Source organism: Sciurus vulgaris, assembly GCF_902686455.1.
Source record: "Sciurus vulgaris genome assembly, chromosome: 14".
NCBI lineage: Eukaryota > Metazoa > Chordata > Mammalia > Rodentia > Sciuridae > Sciurus > Sciurus vulgaris.
In genome coordinates, this window is record NC_136475.1 from 29,491,654 (window position 1) to 29,516,929 (window position 25,276).

The 25,276-nt window shown below is 37.3% G+C and overlaps 1 protein-coding gene across 8 annotated transcripts in view; it reads left to right on the forward strand.

The window, feature by feature from the left end:
- Window positions 1-25,276, forward strand: part of ALMS1 (ALMS1 centrosome and basal body associated protein) — a 229,577-nt gene that overhangs the window by 68,305 nt on the left and 135,996 nt on the right. The gene's annotated exons all lie outside the window — the stretch shown is intronic.

Here is a 25,276-nt window from a genome sequence, read left to right on the forward strand (position 1 = left end):
TTATATTGTATTCGTGCATGCAAATAACATGATTTGATGAATAGCATTCTCCAGATGTGGGGTTCTTCTGTACCCTGAAATTTATATATTGAAATCCTAACTCCCAAGATGATGGTATTAGGAGGTGGAGCCTTTGAGAGGTAATTAGATTATATGGGCTTTTAGTGCCAGTTATAAACAAGACCTCACAGAGATCTCTTGCATCTTCTACCGTATGAACACACAGTAAGATGGCATTGTGTATGAGGAACAGGCCCTCACCAAACCGTGACATGCCAGCACTCTCATCTTGGACTTTCTAGCCTCTAAAACTGAGAGAAATAAATTTATACTGTGAGGATAGGAGTGATGAAGCTCTTCATGTATTGGACCAGAAAGGACTCCTTTACTTTTGTTATGTTTAGATAGATAATAAATGAAATTAATAAATATTTTGAGCTCCAAATATTTAGAGCTTTGGAAGGAAAATGATGTATTTAGAATGCAAATTAAAGCCATCTATCTATTTTAAAAATAGCTTTGTGGAGATATTCACACCATACAATTCACCCATTTAAAGTGTACAATTCACAAAATTGTGCAAACATCACCACAGTCTTAAAAACATGTTCATTCCCCCAGAGAAAACTCAGTTACCTGTAACTCCTTATTTCATACCTCTTCAGCACCCCTAGCCCTATGTAACCACTAGTTTACTGTTTCTATAAATTTGCCTATTTTGGATATTTTCATGTAAATGCAGTTGTACAGTTTGTGGTCTTTTGTGACTGACTTGCTTCATGTACATAATGATATCAAGGTTTATCCATGTGATAGCATGAATTGGTACTTATTCCTCCCTATTGACAAGGAATAGTCCATTGTATGGGCTTACCAGATTTGTTTATCTGTTCCACAGTTTATAGACATAATTATCTGACTGCTAGGAATTAAAGCTGCTATGAACAACCACACACAAGCTTTTGTGTACAGAGTTTTCCTTTCTTTTTGCTAGGAGTAGAATTATTGTTTCCTGGAGCTATATTTATCATTTAAAGGAACTGTTAAATTGTTTCCTAAAATCTGTGTATCATATTCCCTTCAGCAGTATTAGGATTTCAGTTTCTCTGTGTCCCAACAGTGCTTGTTATTCCTGTCTTTTTGGTTATAGCCACTCTGGTTGATGGTAAAAGGTATCTTACTGTGGTTTTGATTTACATTTCCTTAGTGGCTAAGGATGTTGGGCATCTTTTCTTGAGTTTATTGTCTATTTGTGGATATTCTTTAGAGAAATGTCAATGTAGATCCTTTGTCTATTTTTTAATTGGGTTATTTATCTTTTCATTGTGTTGTGTTTTTGTTAATATGTTCTGTGAACAAATCTCTTATTAGGTATGGCATTTAAAAATTTTTTTCTCCTATGTCATGAGTTGTCTTTTCACTTTCTTGATGGTATTAATTGCACTACAACATTTTTAGTTTTGATGAAATGTACTTTCTCTGATGTTTTTAAATTAAAAAATTTTTTATAAAGTTCAATCAATACCTAGAAGGTAAAATTAGGTAAAATTTACCTTCTTGTCCATCTTTTATAATACTTTTTTCTACTGTATTCATTCTTGTTAGTTATACATGACAGTAGAATCCATATTGGTATAATTATACAAGCATGAAATATATCTTATTCTAAATCAGACCCCAGTACCTCTCCTTCCTCTTGCCTTTCCTCACTACCTGCTCCCTTCCCTCTCTTGATCTTTCTGTCATTTATTCATAGTTATTTTTCAAAATTAATTTCTTGTGTATGTACACAATGATGAGAATCACTGTGGTGTATTCATATATGTACATAGGAAAGTTGTGTCAGATTCCTTTTCCTATTCCCCTCATTCTCCTTTGTCTAATCTACTGAATATCAGTTGTTCACCCCCACTCCCCTTATTTTGTGTTAGCTTCCACATAATCAGCAAAAAATGTGACCTTTGGTTTTTGGGGACTGGCTTAGTTCACTTAGCATGATAGTCTCTAGATCCATCCATTTACCAGCAAATGTCATAAAGCCATTCTTATGGCTGAATAATACTCCATTGTGTATGTATACCACATTTTCTTTAACACACCTGTTCATCTGTTGAAGGGCATCTAGGTTGACTCCATGGCTTAACTATTGTGAATTGTGTGCTATAAACATTGATGTGACTGTGTCACTGTAGTATGCTAATTTTAAATCTTTTGGATATAATCCGTGGAGTGGGATAGTTGGGTCCAGTGGTGGTTCCATTCCTACTTTTTTTGGGAATCTCTGTACTGCTTTCCCGAGTGTTTACACCAATTTGCACTCCCACCAGCAATGTATAAGAGTGAGATGGAATCTCAATGAAGTTTTAATATATATTTCTCTAATTGCTAGAGATGTTGAACATTTTTTCATATGTTTATTGACCTTTTATATTTCTTCTCTTGAGAAGTGTCTGTTCCTTTGCCCATTTATTGATTGGGTTATTTTTATTTTATTTTGGCGTTAAGCTTTTTGAATTCCTTATATATCTCGGAAATTAGCGCTGTATCTGAGGTGCAGGTGGCAAAGATTTTCTGCCATTCTGTATTCTCTCTCTTCAGATTCTTGATCATTTCCTTTGCTGTGAAGAAGCTTTTTAGTTTGATACCATCCCACTGATCGATTTTTGATTGCACTTTAAGAATCTTGTTAAGGAAATTAGTTCCTGAGTCAGTATCCTGGAGTATTGGATGTTTTCTTCCATTTTGTGCAGGGTCTCTGGTCCAATCCCTATGTCTTTGATCCACGTTCACTTTTGTGCAGGTGAGGGATAGGGGTTGATTTTTGTTCTACTACATATGAATTTCCAGTTTTCACAGCACAATTTGTTGAACAGACTTACCTTTTCTCTACTGTATGTTTTTGACTCCTTTGTCTAGTAAGAGATAACTGCATTTTTGTGAGTTTGTCTCTGTATCTTCTATTCTGTACCATTGGTCTATGTGTCTGTTTGCTGTTTTTATTACTGTAGCTCTGTAGTATAGTTTGAGGTCTGGTATTGTGTTGCCTCCTGGTTCACTTTTCTTGCTAAGGATTGTTTTGGCTATTCTGGGTCTTTTATTGTTCCAAATTAGTTTCATGATTGCTTTTTCTAGTTCTACGAAGAATGTCATTGGGATTTTAATTGGAATTGCAATAAATCTGTGTAACACTTTTGGTAGTATGGCCATTTTGACAATATTATTTCTGCCTATCCAGGAGCTTGGGAGGTCTTTCCATCTTCTAAGGTCTTCTTCAGTTTCTTTCTTTAGTGTTCTGTAATTTTCATTGCAGATTCGTCACTGATGTATAGGAACGTGTTTGATTTATGGGTGTTTGTTTTATAACATGCTACTTTGCTGAATCATTTATGAGTTTAGAAGTTTTCTGGTGGAATTTTTTGGCTCTTCTAAATACAGAATCATGTCATTGGCAAATAGTGATAGTCACATCAATGGACTTAAAAACAAGAATCTTATGATCATCTCAATAGATGCAGAAAAAGCATTTGACAAAATACAGCACCCTTTCATATTCAAAACACTAGAAAAACTAGGGATAGTAGAAACATATGTCAACATTGTAAAAGCTATATAATGCTAAACCCTAGGCCAGCATCATTCTAAATGGAGAGAAATTGAAAGCATTCCCTCTAAAAACTGGAACAAGACAAGAATGCCTTCTTTCACCACTTCTATTCAACATCGTCCTTTAAACTCTAACCAGAGCAATTAGGAGAAAGAAATTAAAGGGATACGAATAGGAAAAGAACTCAATCTGTTCTTTTAATGTATGAGCTCAACGCTGTGAACTTTCCTCTGAGTACTGCCTGTATTGTTTCCCAGAGATTTTGATATGTTGTATCACTATGATCACTTACTTTTATGTATTTTTAAATATTTCATCCTTGGTTTCTTCTGCTAATCATTTATTATTCAATAGTGTACAATTTATTCTCCAGGTGATAGTGTTTTTAGGTTTACTAAGATTTGCCTTGTAGCCTAACATATGGTCTGTTTTAGAAAATGTCCAATGTGCTGCTGAGAGAAAAGTGTATCCAGTGATTGGTGGATTAACTATTCTATATCTGTCTGTTAAATCTGGATTATTAATTGTATTTTTTAGTTCTGAGGCTTTTTTCTTTAGTTTTTGTTTGGATGATCTATCCAGTGATGAGAGAGGTGTGTTAAAGTCACCCAGTATTATTGCATTGTTGTCTTTTTGATTCTTGATATTGAGAAGGCTTTGTTTGATTTATGTAGATGCTCCTTTGTTTGAGGCATAAATGTTTTTGGTTGTTACTTCATGTTGTATGATTTCCTTAAGCAGTATAAAGTGAACTTCTTTGCTTCTTCTGATTAACTTTGACTTGAAGTTGACTTTATCTGATATATGGAGACTAGAAACCCCTGCTTGTTTATGAGATCCATGTGAGTGATGTGTTTTTTCCCCATCCTTTCACTTTTAGTCTGTGAATGTCTTTGCCTATGAGATGAGCCTCTTGGAAACAGCATATTGTTGCGTCTTATTTTTTAATCCAGTCTGCAAGCTCATGTCTTTTGATTAATGAGTTTACTTCATTTATATTAAGTGATATTAATGAGAGATGATATTTTATTCCCTGCAATTTAGATTTATTTCTAGTTTTAAGTTGAATTTGATTCTCCTTCGATTGACTGTTCTCCTAATATAGTTTCTTCCTCTGCTGGTTTTCATTTTTATTTTTCATTTCTGATTCATGAAATATTTTAATGAGTATGTTTTATAGGGCAGGTTTCTAATTGTGAATTCTTTTAACTTTTGCTTATCATGAAAGGTTTTTCATTTCATCATCAATTCTGAAGGTTAATTTTGCTGAGTATAGTATTCTTGATTGGCATCCATTTTCTTTCAGAGTTTGGTATGTATTATTCTAAGACTTCCTAGCTTTTATGGTTGGGTTTAGAAATTGGTTGAGGTCTGGATTGGCTTGTCCTCTAAATGTGACCAGTTGCTTTTAAAATTCTATCGTTATTTGTATGTTTAGCATTTACATAATAATGTGCCTTGGAATGGATCTGTTGTAATTTTGTATATTTGGAGTCCTTTATGCCTCCTGGATTTGAATTTCAGTTTCCTTCTTGAGGTTTGGAAATTTTTCTGATATTATTTCATTGAAAAGATTGTACATTCCTTACTTTGTATTTCAGAGCCTTCGTTTATCCCTATGAATCTCAAATTTGACCTTTTAATGTTATTCTGTATTTCTTAAATATTTTGTTCACTGTTAATATATTTTCTCTATGTTCAACTTTGTTTTCAAGATCAATACTTTGTCTTTGATACCTGAAAATCTATATTCCCAGTGGTCTAGTATATTGGTAATGCTTTCCAATTTTTTTTTTTTTTTTTTTTTTTTTTTTTTTTGGTGGTGGGGCATACCGGGGTTTGAACTCAGGGACACTGAACCACTGAGCCTCACCCCCAGCCCTATTTTGTATTTTTATTTAGAAACAGTGTCTCACTGAGTTGCTTAGCACCTCCTTATTGCTGAGGCTGGCTTTGAACTCAAGATCTTCCTGCTTTCCCAAGTTGCTGGGATTTTAGGTGTGCACCACTGTGCCCATTTTCCATTGAATTTTTAATTTGATTTGTTCATTCCTTCATTTTGAGGATTTCTGGTTGATTCTTTTTCAGAATCTCTATCTGAACAGTTGCACCATGAAGTTTCTAAATTCCTTTTCTGACATTTCCTCCACAGTGGTGTCAGTGGAATCTGTTGAGGCCTTTTGGGTTGTTTGGAATGGTTTGTTCCCTTTTTCATATTGTTTATCTACCCATCTATCAGTATGATTCTGAAGCAGTAGAGTTTCTACCCTATGAACTTGTAGTGTCCCTGTAGATTTCCAGTACCTCACAGATTAGGAGGAGACAACTAATAACAACAAATCTATGCAAACAATATACAGCATTAAACTAAATACTTAGTTCCTACTATGAATGTTAATTGGCACAATAAACAGAAATGGTTGGGTCATCAATTACCATCAGTAAAAACAGTAAGTAATCGTGTATTATATCCGGCATTAAATCAAACAACAGGTGTCATCTGTGGCATCCACAGCAGTAATCATCGAAGTAGCAGTAACGGTGGGAGCAGGTATTATATAAGCCAGTTAGTGCTAAAAGATGTTAAGATTAGAGTTAAATAGGAAAGAAATGAGGTAGATTGGTAGAAAAAGATGAATAGAGAGAATGCAGAGGAGTTTTAGGATATGATGATTATGAGGGAGAAGAAGGAAAAATAGATGTAAAAATTAAAGAAGAGTGGTAGAGAAATAATAGAATTTGTTAGCAAAAAATAAAAAAAGTGAGAGAAAAGGAAATAAGATAAAAAGACAAATGAAAAACATTATAAAACAAAACCAAAATGTACTAATAAAAAACCCTTACCCTCAAAAGATAAGGCAAGGAAAAATAACTGTATTTAAAAAATGCCACAGATGAGAAAAAGAAACGTGTATGTATCCATGAACCATTCAGCACACACAAAAAAAAGAAAAAGAAAAAAAGATAAAGATTCTTGATGAAAAATTATGGATTCATTTCCATTGAGGTTGTCAACATAATCAATGAGAATATATGTTCACTGTCTATGCCCAGCTGTCTGTCTTTCTGTTTCTTCTTGAGGTTTGTACTGAGCACAAGAAGAGTAGGGACTGTGGGTTGTTAAACCCTTCCTCTTTTTGTGTTGCTTACCAAGTTGTCAACTGGATTTGAAAAATTCTGTTTCCCTTTTTGGCAGTATGAGGTAGGGTGGGATGGGAAGTACTCTTAGCTGGAGTTTTGTCTGCATTGACTGACCAGTTTAATGCATTCCCAGGTGTGCTTCAGGTGGATTTGTTATGGGCACACTGAACTCCTTCATATATCTGTTTGGGGCTCACTCAGCTTCGTATATCTTACCATTTTTGGAGAGAGAGAATTCAACCATTATTTCTTTAAATACTTTCTTTAGCCTCCCTATTTTTTTCTTCTGTCATTCTGATGGTATGTTAGATCTTTAGTTAGACCAATAGTCCTGCTTTTTAAAGAAATTTATTATCTTTAAAATTCTTTAAAAACAGATTTTAAAAAGATCTATTATGTTGCTATTGTTCAGACCTGCTAATTCTTTTCATCTGTGCTCAAGTTTACTCTTTCTCTTCTCTGTTATCTCTGTTCTGTTGTTGAGTCAACCAACAACTATTTCTTTTATTGAACTTTTCATTTTTGATAGTTTAACTTCCATTAAAAAATTTCTTTTTAATTGTAGATGGACACAATATATTTATTTCATATGGTGCTGAGGACCGAACCCAGTGCCTCACACTTGCAAGGCAAGCACTCTACCACTGAGCCACACCCCCAGCCCTCCATTTGGTTTTTGAAAACTTCTTTGAGGTTTTCTCTTGTTTCATTTGTGTCAAATGAATTCTATTTTTTTTTTTTATTGTAAACAAATGGGATACATGTTGTTTCTCTGTTTGTACATGGTGTAAAGGCATACCATTTGTGTAATCATAAATTTACAGAGTAATGTTGTTTGATTCGTTCTGTTATTTTTTCCCTTCCCCCCACCCCTCCCACCCCTCTTTACCCTCTATATAGTACTTCCTTCCTCCATACTTGCCCCCCTCCCTAACCCTAACTCTAACCCTAACACTAACCCTTCCCTCCCCCCCATTATGTGTCATCTTCTACTTATTAGCGATATCATTCGTCCTTTGGCTTTTTGAGATTGGCTTATCTCACTTAGCATGATATTCTCCAATTTCATCCATTTGTCTGCAAATGCTGTAATTTTATCATTCTTTATGGCTGAGTAATATTCCATTGTATATATATACCACAGTTTCTTTATCCACTCATCAATTGAAGGGCATCTAGGTTGGTTCCACAGTCTGAATATTGTGAATTGAGCAGCTATGAACATTGATGTGGCTGAATGTCTGTAGTATGCTGATTTTAAGTCCTTTGGGTATAGGCCAAGGAGTGGGATAGCTGGGTCAAATGGAGGGTCCATTCCAAGTTTTCTAAGGAATCTCCACACTGCTTTCCAGAGTGGCTGCACTAATTTGCAGCCCCACCAGCAATGTATGAGTGTACCTTTCTCCCCACATCCTCGCCAACACCTGTTGTTGCTTGTATTCTTGATAATCGCCATTCTAATTGGGGTGAGATGGAATCTTAGGGTGGTTTTGATTTGCATTTCTCTTATTACTAGAGATGTTGAACATTTTTTCATATATCTGTTGATTGCTTGTAGATCTTCTTCATTGAAGTGTCTATTCATTTCCTTAGCCCATTTGTCGATTGGATTATTTGTATTCTTGGTGTAAAGTTTTTAGAGTTCTTTATAGATTCTGGAGATTAGTGCTCTATCTGAAGTATGATTGGCAAAGATTTTCTCCCACTCTGTAGGCTCTTTCTTCGCATTGCTGATAGTTTCCTTTGCTGAGAGAAAGCTTTTTAGTTTGAATCTATCCCAGTGGTTGATTCTAGCTTTTATTTCTTGTGCTGTGGGAGTCCTGTTAAGGAAGTCTGATCCTAGACCACAAGGTGAAGATTTGGACCTACTTTTTCTTCTGTAATCTGCAGGGTCTCTGGTCTGATTCCGAGGTCCTTAATCGATTTTGAGTTTAGTTTCGTGCATGGTGAGAGATATGGGTTTAGTTTCATTCTGTTGCATATGGATTTCCAATTCTCCCAGCACCATTTGTTGAAGAGGCTATCTTTTCTCCATTGCATATTTTTGGCCCCTTTGTCTAGTATGAGAAAATTGTATTTATTTGGGTTTGTGTCCGTGTCCTCTATTCTGTACCATTGATCTACCTTTCTATTTTGGTACCAATACCATGCCGTTTTTGTTACTATTGCTTTGTAGTAGAGTTGAAGATCTGCTATTGCAATACCCCCTGTTTCACTCTTCCTGCTAAGGATTGCTTTAGCTATTCTGGGTTTCTTATTCTTCCAGATGAATTTCATAATTGCTTGCTCTATTTCTGTAAGGTACGTGATTGGGATTTTAATTGGAATTGCATTGAATTTGTATAGCACTTTAGGTAATATGGCCATTTTGACAATATTAATTCTTCCTATCCAAGAACATGGAAGATCTTCCCATCTTCTAAGGTGTTCTTTAATTTCTTTCTTTATTGTTGTATAGTTCTCATTGTAGAGGTCTTTCACCTCTTTTGTGAGATTGATTCCCAAGTATTTTATTTTTTTCGAGGCTATTGTGAATGGGGTAGTTTTCCTAATTTCTCTTTCTGAAGATTCATCACTTATGTATAAAAATGCGTTGGATTTATGGGCATTGATCTTGTAACCTGCTACTTTACTGAATTCACTTATGAGTTCTAAGAGTTTTCTGGTGGAATTTCCAGGTTCCTCTAAATATATAATCATGTCATCAGCGAACAGGGATAGTTTGAGTTCCTCTTTTCCAATTCGTATCCCTTTAATTTCTTTGGTTTGTCTAATTGCTCTGGCCAGAGTCTCAAGAATGATGTTGAATAGAAGTGGTGAAAGAGGGCATCCCTGCCTTGTTCCAGTTTTTAGGGAGAATGCTTTCAGTTTTTCACCATTTAGAATGATATTAGCCATGGGCTTAGCATAAATGGCCTTTACAATGTTAAGGAATGTTCCCACTATCCCTATTTTTTCTAGTGTTTTGAGCATGAAGGGGTGCTGTATTTTATCAAATGCTTTTTCTGCATCTATTGAAATAATCATGTGATTCTTGACTTTAAGTCTATTAATATGGTGAATTACGTTTATTGATTTCCTGATGTTGAACCAACCTTGCCTCCCTGGGATGAAACCCACTTGATCATGGTGCACTATCTTTTTCATATGTTTTTGTATGTGATTTGCTAAAATTTTGTTGAGAATTTTTGCGTCGATGTTCATTAAGAATATTGGTCTGAAATTTTCTTTCCTTGATGAGTCTCTGTCTGGTTTAGGTATCAGTGTGATATTGGCTTCATAGAATGAGTTTGGGAGGGTTCCCTCCTCTTCTATTTTATGGAATACTTTGAGAAGTATTGGAATGAGCTCTTCTTTAAAGGTTTTGTAGAACTCGGCTGAGAACCCATCTGGTCCCGGACTTTTCTTTGTTGGTAGGCTTTTGATGACTTCTTCTATTTCATTACTTGAAATTGGTCTATTTAAATTGTGTGTGTCCTCCTCATTCAGTTTAGGCAATTCATATGTCTCTAGAAACCTGTTGATGTCTTTGAAATTTTCTATTTTGTTGGAGTATAGATTTTCAAAATAGCTTCTAATTATGTTTTGTATTTCAATCATGTCTGTTGTGATATTTCCTTGTTCATTCCGAATTTTAGTGATTTGGGTTTTCTCTCGTCTTCTCTTTGTTAGTGTGGCTAAAGGTTTATCAATTTTGTTTATTTTTTCGAAGAACCAACTATTTATTTTGTCAATATTTTGTATTGTTTCTTTTGTTTCAATTTCATTGTTTTCAGCTCTGAGTTTAACTATTTCCTGTCTTCTACTACTTTTGGTGCTGTTCTATTCTTCTTTTTCTAGGGCTTTGAGCTGTAGTGTTAGGTCGTTTATTTGTTGAGTTTTACTTCTTTTATTAAATGCGCTCCATGAAATAAATTTCCCTCTAAGTACTGCTTTCATAGTGTCCCAGAGATTTTGATATGATGTTTCTTTGTTCTCATTTACCTCTAAGAATTTTTTAATTTCCTTCCTAATATCTTCTGTTATCCATTCATCATATAATAGCATATTGTTTAATCTCCAGATGTTGGAATAGTTTCTATGTTTTACTCTTTCATTTATTTCTAACTTCAGTCCATTATGATCTGATAGAATACATGGTAGTGTCTCTATCTTCTTGTATTTGCTGACATTAGCTTTGTGGCATAATATATGGTCTATTTTAGAGAAGGATCCATGTGCTGCTGAGAAGAAAGTGTATTCGCTCTTGGTTGGATGGTATATTCTATAAATGTCCGTTAAGTCTAAATTATTGATTGTGTTATTGAGATGTATGGTTTCTTTGTTCAATTTTTGTCTGGAAGATCTGTCCAGTGGTGAGAGAGACGTGTTAAAATCACCTAGTATTATTGTGTTATGGTCTATTTGGTTTCTGAAATTGAGAAGGATTTGTTTGACATACATGGATGAGCCTCTGTTTGGGGCATAGATGTTTATGATTGTTATATCTTGCTGATTTATGCTTCCCTTAAGCAGTATGAAATGACCTTCTTTATCCCTTCTGACTAACTTTGGCTTGAAGTCCTCATTATCGGAAATGAGGATGGATACTCCAGCTTTTTTGCTGAGTCCATGTGCATGGTATGTTTTTCCCCATCCTTTCACCTTTAGTCTATGGGTATCTTTTTCTATGAGGTGAGTCTCTTGCGGGCAACATATTGTTGGATCTTTCTTTTTAATCCAATCTGCCAGTCTATGTCTTTTGATTGATGAATTCAGGCCATTAACATTCAGGGTTATTATAGAGATATGATTTGGTTTCCCGGTCATTTGGTTCATTTTTTAAATTTTATTTATTTATTTGTTTGACACAACTTGTTTCCTCTTTTATTTGACAGTTCCATTAGGATAATTCCTCCCTTTGCTGATTTGCTTCTTTGTTTTTCATCTCTTCCTCATGGAATATTTTGCTGAGAATGTTCTGTAATGCTGGCTTTCTTTTTGTAAATTCTTTCAGCTTTTGTTTATCATGGAAGGATTTTATTTCATCGTCAAATTTGAAGGTAAGTTTTGCTGGGTATAAGATTCTTGGTTGGCATCCATTTTCTTTCAGGGTTTGAAAAATGTTGTTCCCGGCCCTTCTAGCTTTTAGGGTCTGGATTGAAAAATCTGCTGATACCCGTATTGGTTTCCCCCTGAATGTAATTTGGTTCTTTTCTCTCACAGCCTTTAAAATTCTGTCTTTATTTTGTATGTTAGGTATTTTCATTATAATGTGCCTTGGTGTGCCTGTTGTAATTTTGTATATTTGGAGTCCTATAAGCCTCTTGAACTTGATTTTCCATTTCATTCTTCAGATTTGGGAAATTTTCTGATATTATTTCATTGAATAAATTGTTCATTCCTTTGGCTTGTTTCTCTAGGCCTTCCTCAATCCCAATAATTCTTAAATTTGGCCTTTTCATGATATCCCATAGTTCTTGTAGGTTCTGTTCATGATTTCTTACCATCTTCTCTGTTTGTTCAACTTTGTTTTCAAGGTTAAATATTTTTTCTTCAATGTCTGAGGTTCTGTCTTCCAGATGTTCTATCCTATTGGATATGCTTTCTATGGCGTTCTTAATTTGTTTATTGTTTCCTTCATTTCAAGGATATCTGTTTGTTTTTTTTTCAATATCTCTAACTCTTTATTGAAATGATCTTTTGCTTCCTGTATTTGCTCTTTTAACTGTCGATTGGAGCGATCATTCAATGCTTGCATTTGCTCTTTCATCTCATCATTCAGTGCATGCGTTTGCTCTTTCATCTCATCGTTTGCTTCTCTGATGATTTTAATTATGTACTTTTCGAACTCCTTTTCTGTCATTTCTTCTGCCATGCTGTCATTGGGTTTTATTGATGTAACATCTAGATTTGTTTGCAGCATTTTCTTTCCTTGTTTTCTCATATTGTTCAGGTATCAGTGGACCGCTGAGATATTGCAGATTTCCTCTATTGACTTACAATGTCCCTGAAGATGTCTATATATATCCCCCCTTAGCCTTCAGTAGGCTGAAGTCTTGGAGGAAGTTGATAATGCGGTGCTCCACAAGGAAGCTGCCTCTCTAGGAGTGGTGGCCTTCAGGTGGGGTATAATCCCTGCTGGTGGGCAGAGGTGCCTCCACTTGTGGACCAATGGTCATCCAAAGGGGACCTAGGCTGCGGGCTGAGGCAAGGCCTGTTTGGGCCTGAGTCTCTGGTTTTACCGTCCTTGTGGGGAAACCTCACCCGGCAGGGAAGACTCACCCGGTGGGGAGGTCTCGCTGGTCAGTTCCCTCCTAGAGGTTCCCCTCAATTTACAGGTACCGCCTGGGCTGGGCTGCCTTCCTCTGCAATGTTCCCAGGGGCCCGGCCCTACCTCCTGGGCCTGGGAGCCTCACCCTTTGCAGATGAATCTCATTAGGCTGCCCCTCCTCAGAATCTGCCCGCAGGCCTGGAACCTTCGCTCCGCCCTAAGCCTGTCTCTGTGCGGCTCTTCCACCAAGAAGCCTCCTAGATCCTGGGACCGTGCTCTGCACCTAATCGCCTGGCTATGCGGCCCCTCCTCTGAGCAGCCACCTGGGGCCCCTTACAATCGCTCTGAGTCCCAGAGACCCGCCACATGCCTCTTCCTCCAGACAGCCACCCAGTATTCCGGTGCGGTCACTAGGAGTCCAAGAAACTCACTGTGTGCCTCCACCTCCCACCAACCACCCGTAGCCCTGGGCAATCAATCACTCGGAGTCGAAGTGACCCTCCCCGTTCCTCCTCCTTCTCCAGATAACCCCCCGGGTGTTCAGGAGCGGTCGCTCTGAGTGGCTCTGAATCCATGTGACCTGCTGCACGGGTCCTCTGGGCAACCGCCCGGAGCTCTGGTGCGGCCACTCAAGACCAAGCGACCCACCACGGTTCTCCTCCAGGCAGCCCCCCTGTGTTCAGGAGCTGTCACTTTAAGTCCAAACAACTCACCACTCGCCTTCTCCTCTGAGCAGCCGCCTGGAGCGCTAATGCAGTCACTGAGAGTCCAAACGACCCGCCGCGCTCCTCCTCCTCCTCCTCCTCCGGTCTGGCCCCGGTGTTCAGAAGTGGTCTGAGTCCAAACAGCTCGCCGCGCAGCTTCTCCTCTGGCAGCCGCCTTAGCTCTGGTGCAATCACTCCGAATCCAAGTGGCCACGTTCCTCCTCCTCCTCCTCCTCCTCCTCAGGGCAGGCCCCGGTGTTCTGAGTCCACACAGCTCTCCTCGCCACTCCTCCCCTGGGCCGCCGCCGGAGCCCCAGTGGTTGCTCCGAGTCCCAGCGCTGTGCCGAGCTGCCTCCTTTACGGCGCTCCCAGTTGTCCGAGTTCACTGCTCCAGCAGGGGGAGGGGTGTCTCGCCGGCAGCTCTACTTCACAAAGTTTCCTGCGTTCCGGGACCACCGTCCCATCCGGGACGCCTTTCCAACGGGTGAGAGTCACCCGGCTGCTTTGAGTTGGTCCAAGTGTCTCAATATCTCCTCTTTTGAATCCTGAGTCCTGGAGCAACATGAAATGCAGCCACCCTCTAGGCCGCCATCTTGAAAACCTCTCAAGTGAATTCTTAATTCCTTGTTCAAGAATATTTAAGATGATTATTATAAAGTCCATATCATCATCAAACTTATTCTGATGTTGGCATCATTTGATTAAGTTTTCTCATTCAGTATGTAATTTTCCTGGGTTTTAGAGTCACAAATAAATTTTTATTATCCTGGGCATTTTAGATATTAGTTTAGGAGCTTAGATCGTATTTAAATGTTCTGTTTTAGTATACTCATTTAAGTTTTGCATAAATAGGTCTTGGCCTCCTTATATGAGCTGTGATCCCCCAAATAATTCAGTTTTCAGAGGGGTTGCATTTTGGCTTACTTCAGAGATAACTTTAAGGCTCCTACTCAGTTCCTACATGTGCTCCTTTTGGGGATGAAATGCTTTTCCTCAGGCCTGCTGCTACTGTGTAGGAACTAGGAGATTTGACCTGCAGAGAATGCTTCCCTGTACCTGCCCCCGGGCCATCTGTTGCCAATAAGTCTCTTTCTTGATTCCTGCTGATGCTATCCATGGGGGTTGAAATGCTTCTCCCTGTAGAATGATGGCCCCCTGAAGGAGAAGCCCCTTTGAATGGAGAACATTTCCCTGGTTCTATTCTCTGGGCCTCTCAATGCTGTAGACTTCATACTCAATTTTTGCCAATACTGCTAGGGGGAGGAAAGTTCTTATGCCGCCTCTTACCTCTGAATTGGGGATCAGGAGATGATAGACCTGGTTGCCTTTTGTGTTGTCTGGAGGGCAGGGATTTGTCAGGCTAGATGGGGCCATTAGCACAGGCAGAACTACTCTTGTCTGCTGTTGCCTGGTAGGGAAGTGGTCATGTCTGAAACTCTGCTTTATTTCTGCTCACACTGCTGGTTCAGTCTGCTCACACTGCCAGGTAAGAGTTGAGGAAGGGGATTGTCTGCTAAATCTCAATTGAGCTACCCGTTTCTTGGTCCACAGACCTTAAATAATAGACTTTTTTTAGAGTTTCCTTCCCCCAGTTGCTCCCTGTATTTATATACCTATTCCTATTGTTGGTGATAATTCCAGGTTACAGGCCTCTCTGGGCTCCAACCTGGAATATACAAGAGTTGGGAAAAAAAACCCAGGAAACTCATTGCCATATTAGTCCTTCAGGCCTGAGGTCATTCAGTCTGCCATTCACTTTCTACCTTGCAGAGTCTTTTTTGTGATTATCTTTTTATTTGGAATATCTATCTATCTATCTATCTATCTATCATCTATCTATCTATCATCTACCTATCTATCTATCTATTTTTGGTACTGAAATTAAACCCAGGGGCTCTTAACCATTGAGCAACACCCCCAGTCCTTTTTAAAATTTTTTTTTTTTTTAATTTTGAGACAGGATCTCACTAAGTTGCTTAGGGCCTTGCTAAGTTTCTGGGGCTGGCCTTGTACTTGTGATCCTCCTTCCTTAGCCTCTGGAACTACTGGGATTATAGGCATGTGCCACCATGCCTGCCTATAATTATCTTTTGAATTATTTCCATTGGGAAAGGGAATTCATGTCATTTTTTCTGAGACTGGAAGGTAAAGAGAATTTTTCTTATGTGAAAACTTAACTTGGATATTATTATTATTGTGTGTGTGTGTGTGTGTGTGTGTGTGTGTGATTATCTTTTGACTATAGATAGAAATAACCAAATGGGGGCATGGGTATGAGATGCAGAGTAAAGCTCTTAGGCAATATGGGATAAGCCCAGGAATCTCAAGTCACAGAAGGTAACAACATCTATGCCATGAAACTTTGATAATTTTTCTAAAATATGCAGCCCCATCACAGAGTGATAATAAGAGCTAACATTGATTACTTACTTTGCTATGAATTTTACTTATTATTATATAATATTTACATAATATCACACTGTCATTAATTTTATAGCTATACTTTTGGTGACGTGTACTGCTGTTATCCTATTTGATAGTTGAACAAAATGAGACTTAGAGAAGTTAAATAACTTGCCCAAGGCTTCTTATGTAATAAAATGGTGGAGTGTCAGTCATGAACCCAAGCAGTCTACCTCCAGAGTTTCATTCTTAATTTTTCTACTTCAAAATCACACTTTTTGTTTCTGGTTTTTTTTTTTTTTTTTTTTTTTTTTTTTTAGTTGTATTCATCTAGTTGTCTATGCTTGTACCAGTACCACACAATCTTAAATATTATGAGTTTCACCTTTAAAAAAATAGTTTAAAAGTTAATTTTTAATGCAAAATAAAAATTAGACATATTTATGGGGTGCAAGGTGATGTTTTGATATATGTATACATTGCAGTAATTAAATCAAACTAATTAACATTTCTTGCCTCACATTTTTTTGAGATGAGAACATTTAGAATCAGAGTTATATCATTTTTTTTCCTTTCTCCTCTTCCTTCTCTTCTGTGCTCGGGATCAAATTTGTGGTCTTGCACATGTTAGGCAAGCCAGAAACCTATTATTCTGCTTTTTGTTTGTTTGTCTTAAGTTTATTTTAAAAACAAGAAGAGGGCCATAGAAAGTAGGGAGAAAATGAATCACTTTACCCTCAGCAAGGTGGTTTAAGGAAGGCTGGGGAGTATAGAAATTTTTATAAATATATTTACATTTCATTTTATAGGTTTTGGTTCTGCTCTTTGTGTTTTTCATTTTTAAATTTTTAAAATTTATTTCTTTATTGTAAAAAAATGGGGGTACAACTTGTTTCTCTGTACATGAAGTAGAGGCATACCATTTGTGTAATCATACATTTACATAGGAGAATGGTGTTTGATTCATTCTGTTGTTTTTTCCTCCCCCACCCCTCCCACCCCTCTTTTCCCTTTATACTGTCCTCCTTCCTCCATTCTTGCCTCCCTCCCACCCTTCATTATGTATCATCATTTGCTTCTCAGTGAGATCATACGTCCTTTGGTTTTTTGAGATTGGCTTATCTCACTTAGCATAATATTCTCCAATTTCATCCATTTGCCTGCAAATGCCATAATTTTATTATTCTTTATGACTGAGTAATATTCCATTGTATATATATACCAGTTTCTTTAGCCACTCATCAATTGAGGGGCATCTAGGTTGGTTCCATAATCTGGCTATTGTGAATTGAGCAGCTATAAACATTGATGTGGCTGCATCACTGTAGTACACTGATTTAAAGTCCTTTGGGTATAGGCCAAGGAGTGGGATAGCTGATTGAAATGGTGGTTCCATTCCAAGCTTTCTAAGGAATCTCCACACTGCTTTCCAGAGTGTCTGCACTAATTTGCAGCCCCACCAGCCATGTATGAGTGTACGTTTTTCCCCACATCCTTGCCAACACCTATTGTTGCTTGTATTCTTGATAATTGCCATTCTAATTGGGGTGAGATGGAATTTTAGGATAGTTTTGATTTGCATTTCTCTTATTATTAAAGATGGTGAACATTTTTTCATGTATCTGTTGATTGCTTGTAGATCTTCTTCTGTGAAGTATCTGTTCATTTCCTTAGCCCATTTGTTGATTGGGTTATTTGTATTCTTGGTGTAGAGTTTTTTGAGTTCTTTATATATTCTGGAAATTAGCGCTCTATCTGAAGTATGAGTGGCAAAGATATTCTCCCACTCTGTAGGCTCTCTCTTTGCATTGGTGATAGTTTCCTTTGCTGAGAGAAAGCTTTTTAGTTTGAATCTATCCCAGTTATTGATTCTTTTATTTCTTGTGCTATGGGAGTCCTGTTAAGGAATTGTGATCCTAAGCCGACATGTTGAAGATTTGGACCTACTTCTTCTTCTATAAGATGCAGGGTCTCTGTTCTGATTCCAAGGTCCTTGATCCATTTTGAGTTGAGTTTCGTGCAGGGTGAGAGATAGGGGTTTAGTTTCATTCTGTTGCATATGGATTTCCAGTTTTCCCAGCACCATTTGTTGAAGAGGCTATCTTTTCTCCATTGCATATTTTTGGCACTTTTGTCTAGTATGAGAAAACTGTATTTATTTGGGTTTGTGTCCGTGTCCTCTATTCTGTACCATTGACCTACCTGTCTGTTTTGGTGCCAATACCATGCTGTTTTTGTTACTATTGCTTGGTAGTATAGTTGAAGTTCTGGTATTGCAATATCCCCTGCTTCACTCTTCCTGCTAAGTACTGCTTTAGCTCTTCTGGGTTTCTTATTCTTCCAGATGAATTTCATGATTGCTTGCTCTATTTCTGTGAGGTACGTAATTGGGATTTTAATTGGAATTGCATTGAATCTGTATAGCACTGTTAGTAGTATGGCCATTTTGACAATATTAATTCGTCCTATTCAAGAACATGGGAGATCCTTCCATCTTCTAAAGTTTTCTTTAATTTATTTCATTAGCGTTCTGTAGTTCTCATTGTAGAGGTCTTTCTCCTCTTTTGTTAGATTGATTCCCAAGTATTTTATTTTTTTCGAGGCTATTGTGAATGGGATAGTTTTCCTAACTTCTCTTTCAGAGGACTCATCACTTATGTATAAAAATGCATTAGGTTTATGAGCATTGATCTTGTATCCTGCTACTTTACTGAATTCACTTATGAGTTCTAAAAGTTTCCTGGGATAATTTCCCAGTTCCTCCAAATATAGAATCATGTCATCAGCAAATAGGGATAGTTTGAGTTCTTCTTTTCCTATTCGTATCACTTTAATTTTCTTGGTCTGTCTAATTGCTGTGGCTAGAGTTTCAAGGACAATGTTGAATAGAAGTGGTGAAAGAGGGCATCCCTGCCTTGTTCCAGGTTTTAGGGGGAATGCTTTCAGTTTTTCACCATTTAGAATGATATTGGCCATGGGCTTAGCATAGATGGCCTTTACAATGTTAAGGAATATTCCTACTATCTCTATTTTTTCTAGTGTTTTGAACATGAAGGGGTGCTGCATTTTATCAAATGCTTTTTCTGCATCTATCGAAATAATCATGTGATTCTTGACTTTAAGTCTGTTGGTATGGTGAATTACATTTATTGATTTCCGAATGTTGAACCAACCTTGCATCCCTGGGATAAACCCATTTGATCTTGGTGCACTATCTTTTTAATATATTTTTGTATGCAATTTGCTAAAATTTTGTTGAGAATTTTGGGTCGATGTTCATTAAGGATATTGGTCTGAAATTTTCTTTCCTTGATGTGTCTGTCTGGTTTAGGTATCAGGGTGTATTGACTTCATAGAATGAGTTTGGGAGGGTTCCTGCCTCTTGTATTTCATGAAATATTTTGAGAAGTATTGGAATGAGCTCTTCTTTAAAGGTTTTATAGATCTCGGCTGAGAACCATCTGGTCCTGGACTTTCCTTTGTTGGTAGACTTTTGATGACTTCTTCTATTTCATTACTTGAAATCGATCTGTTTAAATTGTGTATGTCCTCCTGGTTCAGTTTAGGTAATTCATATGTCTCTAGAAACCTGTTGATGTCTTTTGAGATTTTCTCTTGTTGGAGTATAGATTTTCAAAATAGCTTCTAATTATGTTTTGTATTTCCATCGTGTCTGTCGTGAAATTTCCTTGTTTATTCCAAATTTTAGTAATTTGAGTTTTCTCTCTCCTTCTCTTTGTTAGTGTGGCTAAGGGTTTATCAATTTTGTTTATTTTTTCAAAGAACCAACTACTTATTTTGTTGATTTTTTTCTGTTGTTTGTTTTGTGTCAATTTCGTTGATTTCAGCTCTGATTTTAACTGTTTCCTGTCTTCTCCTACTTTTGGTGTTGCTCTGTTCTTTTTTCTAGGGCTTTGAGCTGTAGTGTTAGGTTGTTTGTTTGATTTTTTTCTTCTTTTAGTGAATGCACTCCGTGAATTAAATTTCCCTCTAAGTACTGCTTTCAGGGTGTCCCAGAGATTTTGATATGATGTTTCTTTTTTCTCATTTACCTCTTAAGAATTTTAAAATTTCCTTCCTGATGTCTTATGTTATCCATTCGTCATACAATAGCGTATTATTTAATCTCCAGGTGTTGGAGTAGTTTCTGTTTTTTATTCTGTCATTTATGTCTAATTTCAATCCATTATGATCTGATAGAATACAAGGTAGTATCTCTGTTTTCTTGTATTTGCTAACAGTAGCTTTGTGGCATAATATATGGTCTATTTTAGAGAAGGATCCATGTGCTGCTGAGAAGAAAGTGTATTTGTTCTTTGTTGGATGGTATATTCTATATATGTCTGTTAAGTTTAAATTATTGATTGTGTTATTGAGATCTATAGTTTCTTTGTTCAATTTTTGTTTGGAGGATCTGTCCAGTGGTGAGAGAGGTGTGTTAAAGTCACCTAGTATTATTCTGTTGTGGTTTATTTGATTCCTGGAATTGAGAAGGATTTGTTTGACGTACATGAATGAGCCACTGTTTGGGGCATAGATACTTATGATTGTTATGTCTTGCTGATTTATGCTTCCCTTAAGCTGTGTGAAATGTCCTTCTTTATCCCTTCTGATTAACTTTGGCTTGAAGTCCACATTATCTGATATGAGGATGGATTCTCCGGCTTTTTTGCTGAGTTCATGTGCATGGTATGTTTTTTCCCATCCTTTCACCTTTAGTCTGTGGGTATCTCTTTCTATGAGATGAGTCTCTTACAGGCAGCATATTGTTGGATCTTTCTTTTTAATCAAATCTGCCAGTCTGTGTCTTTTGATTGATGAGTTCAGGCCATTAACATTCAGGTTTATTATTGAGATATGATTTGTATTCACGGTCATTTGGCTCATTTTTTCCTTTTGACACGACTTGGTTTCTCCTTTATTTGGCTATTCCTTTAGGGTAGTTCCTCCCTTTGCTGATTTACATCATTGTATTTCATCTCTTCCTCATGGAATATTTTGCTGAGAATGTTCTTTAGTGCCGGCTTTCTTTTTGTAAATTCTTTCAGCTTTTGTTTACCATGGAAGGATTTTATTTTGTTGTCAAATCTGATGGTAAGTTTTGCTGGATATAAGATTCTTGGTTGACATCCGTATTCTTTCAGGGCTTGAAAAATGTTGTTCCAGGCCCTTCTAGCTTTTAGTGTCTGGATTGAAAAATCTGCTGATATCCTTATTGGTTTCCCCCTGAATGTAATTTGATTGTTTTCTCTCTCCGCCATTAAAATTCTGTCTTTATTTTGTATGTTAGGTATTTTCATTATAATGTGCCTTGGTGTGGGTCTGTTGTAATTTTGTATATTTGGAGTCCTATAAGCCTCTTGTGTTTGATTTTCCATTTCATTCTTCAGATTTGGGAAATTTTCTGATATTATTTCATTGAATAGATTTTTCATTCCTTTGATTTGTTTCTCTGTGCCTTCCTCAATCCCAGTAAGTCTTAAATTTGCCCTTTTCAGATATCCCATAATTCTTGTAGATTCTGTTCATGATTTCTTACCATCTTCTGTGTTTGGTCAACTTTGTTTTTAAGAATAAATATTTTGTCTTTAGTGTCTGAGGTTCTGTCTTCCAGGTTTTCTATCCTATTGGTTATGCTTTGTATGGAGTTTTTAATATGGTTTATTGTTTCCTTCATTTCAAGGATTTCTGGTTTTTTTTTTTTTTTTGTATCTCTTACTCATTATTGAAATGATCTGTTGCTTCCCACATTTGCTCTTTTAGCTGTTGAGTGGTGCGATCATTCAAAGCCTGCATTTGCTCTTTCATCTCATTGTTTGCTTCTTTGATCATTTTAATTATGTACATTCTGAACTCCCTTTCTGACATTTCTTCTGCCATGCTGTCATTGGATTTTATCGATATAGCATCTAGGTTTGTTTGGGACATTTTCTTCCCTTGTTTTTTCATATTGCTCGGGTATCTACCCCTCTAGTAGTGAAACTCTGAGATATTGCAGATTTCCTCTGTTGACTTCTAGTGTCCCTGTAGATTTCCAGTAACTTACCTCCTTGCCTTCACTAGCCTAAAGTCTCAGAGGAACTTGATAATGCAGTGCTCCACAAGGAAGCTGCCCCTTTAGCGCAGGTAGCCTTCAGGCGGGATTCGTTTCCTTTCAGTGGGCAGAGGCGCCTCCACTTGTTGACTGGCGGTCAGACAAAGGGGGATTAGACCGCAGTCTGGGGCATGGCTGGTCTGGGCATGTGTCTCTGTACTTCCGTGGTGGGAAAACCTTACCTGGCGGGGAAGACTCACCTGGTGGGGAAGTTTCGCTGGGCATCTCTCCTCCGAGAAGTTCCCTTTGGTCCAGAATTAATGCCTGGGCTGGGTAGCCCTCCTCTGCGACGTTCCCAGGGGTCCGGACCTACCTCCTGGGCCAGGGAGCCTCCCCCTGCGTTTGAGTCTCTCGCTGAGTGGCCCTCCTCTGCTACATTTCCTGGGGATTGTAGCTACCGCCTGGGCCTCGGACCCTCACTGCGCTGAAGCTTCTCGCTGGGTGGCCCTCCTCTACAATGCTTCTGGTTGTTCGGGTTCACCACTCCAGTGGAGTCTGTCTGGGTAACTCTACTCTACAAAGTTTCCTGTGTTCCGGGACTACTGCCGGTCCGGGGAGCCTTGTCCAGTGGGAGGCTCTTAGTTTGTCCCAAGTGTCTCAATACCTCCTCTTTTTGAATCCTGAGCCCTGGAGTGACATGAAATGCAGTCACCCTCTAGTCTGCCATATTAAAACTCCCCTTAATTTTTTGACATATTTAATTCTTGCTATGTTCCAGGGCTGCCTCACATCAAGCATCCTAATGTTGAAAGGGAAATTATGGGAGACATACAGAATGAGCGAGAATGAGAGCCTGGCAGCCTGTGCTGTCACCTCAGGCCACTCATTGCATTTATACCATCTTTTATCTTCGGTAAATCCAACTCATATTCTCCTTGAATACTGATGATGTGTTTTCCTTTCTCCGCGTAAGATCTGAACTTTTCCTGGTTGATTACCAAGACCTTCTATTTATTCAATCTTCATTTTCTTTGCTGTGCATTTTGGTTATACCAGGCAAGGCATTTTGTTGTCGTTTGTATTTACTTCCCTACCTCTAGAGTCATGTTTATTTTTGTGATATTTTACTTCTGCTTTTCCCTTTCCTGGGATGCCATTTCCTTTCTTCTTAATCTTTTTACATTCCTTTTATAATTTCAGGCTTAGCCCAAGTCCACCTTTATCTAAGAGTATTTGGTTATTTCATTTCCATAGTTTCTCCCCCTCCTTTTAAAAAATTTAAGTATCCCTCTAACCTTTTCATAAACATAGCACACCACTATTTATTAAAATTTCTTCCTCAGAATATCATATTTCATTTTTCTTAATGCCTAACACAAATCATGGTACATAACAGAGGCAGGGGAGTCTTAATGATTGTTTTCTAACTTAAAAGTATCAGTTAGCCTGGTATAGTACTGACTGTCCTTAGCTTGTTTACAGAAGCAGATAGAAACATGATAGAAAATAATGCTTTGTCCAAAAAAAGAATCTTAACTTTGAGCTATTATCTATACTTAAGGCTTTAATTACTTTTTGTGGCTAACAACGTCCAAATGTAGGATGCTCATCTAGATGTGTCTTTTACTCAAATATTTGTATCTGATTATCTGTGAAATATCTTCATTTGGTTGTCTCAGAGGCACCTAAACTTCAGAACTTCAAATACTGGACTAATCATCATCTCTTCAAACCTAATCTTCTTTCAGTATTTCTTTATTATATGAAGGTCTGCTTAGCATCCAAGTCAAAAATTTGTATTCTTTCACCTCCATCCTTCTTCAGTTACCGATCTTGTTGATTCTAATTATTATACTCTCAGTTGCTCTTTTTTGGATTACTGCGTTAGTAATAGAAAATGGGTTATCTTTTCTGCCCTTATATTTCTGTATGAAAGCCTGAATAGTCTTTTTTACAAGACAGACTTGGTAGTGTTACTTTTAGTTTGAAACCCTCGTTTTCCCTTGGGATGTATTCTAAATTCCTTGGGATAAATGAAAAATTCCTTGATATGCTGTAGAAGGTCACTTATCACATATTTAGATTTACTCTTACTTGCCTTTTTAATCATATTGAACTGCTGCCATTTCTTCATTATGCTAAATTACCCTCTAATCTCCTTACCCTTGCATATACTCTTTTCTCTCTTTGGAACATTTCCTTTCCCCACCCTTTGTGCCCCATCTTTGCCCAAGTTCTGTTTTTTTATCCTTTTGTTCTTAGTTCATGTTTGTCAGGGAATCCACCACTCACCATGTCTTGTTAAGAAAGAATCTGACATTCTCTGTATGTGTTCTCATCATATCCTATAATCTGTCCCTCTAATCATTGTACTCAACACCGAATACAGTAATTGTTTCTTTATTTGTTTTTATTTCCCATAAGACGTTAAGCTCTTTGAAGGTAAAGCTGGAACTGTGTTAATATTTTAATTGCGCTTGGCCATGAAAGATGCTTAATAAATATTTGTCAAATGATGTAATCAGTTGTTGAATATTAAATAAATTAACATGTCTGGGTAGTCTCAATGAGGAGAGTGGTAGAGTAAGGGAATAGGATTTTTATTTTGGGGAATCACATCTCAAGAAAGTGACCAAATAAAAATGAAAATCATCTGGTTAAATTATTTTATTTCAATTGTGAAATCCTATGGATTATTTTCTAGAACTCTGATTAACATAAGGCCATCTCAATAAATTACATGGCAAATATGCTTTATCTTTGATGGATATTGGGGCTGTATTCTCTGCCTCTAAACTTAGTTGATTTAATTATTCATTAATATTCCCATCATAATTTTGATTAAAGCCCAATCTTTGAATTAAAAATTATAATTAATGGATTTGTGGCCATAATTGCTTCTGACAGAAGTATATGCTCTTAAGTTTATATAGAATGACAAGGAATCTTCATTAACACCCTGAGGTTCCTCTTTTTAATTTTAGCAGCTTACTCTGTAATTATTCACGTTTTCTTTACTAATCTTTTCCTCCCTCTTATGTTTTCTACATAAGGTTTTGCTATCTTATGTAAACTTTTATATCTTTCAAGAATCTGGGCTGTGTGTCTTAGCTCCTTGGCCATTTGTCTCATTTGTC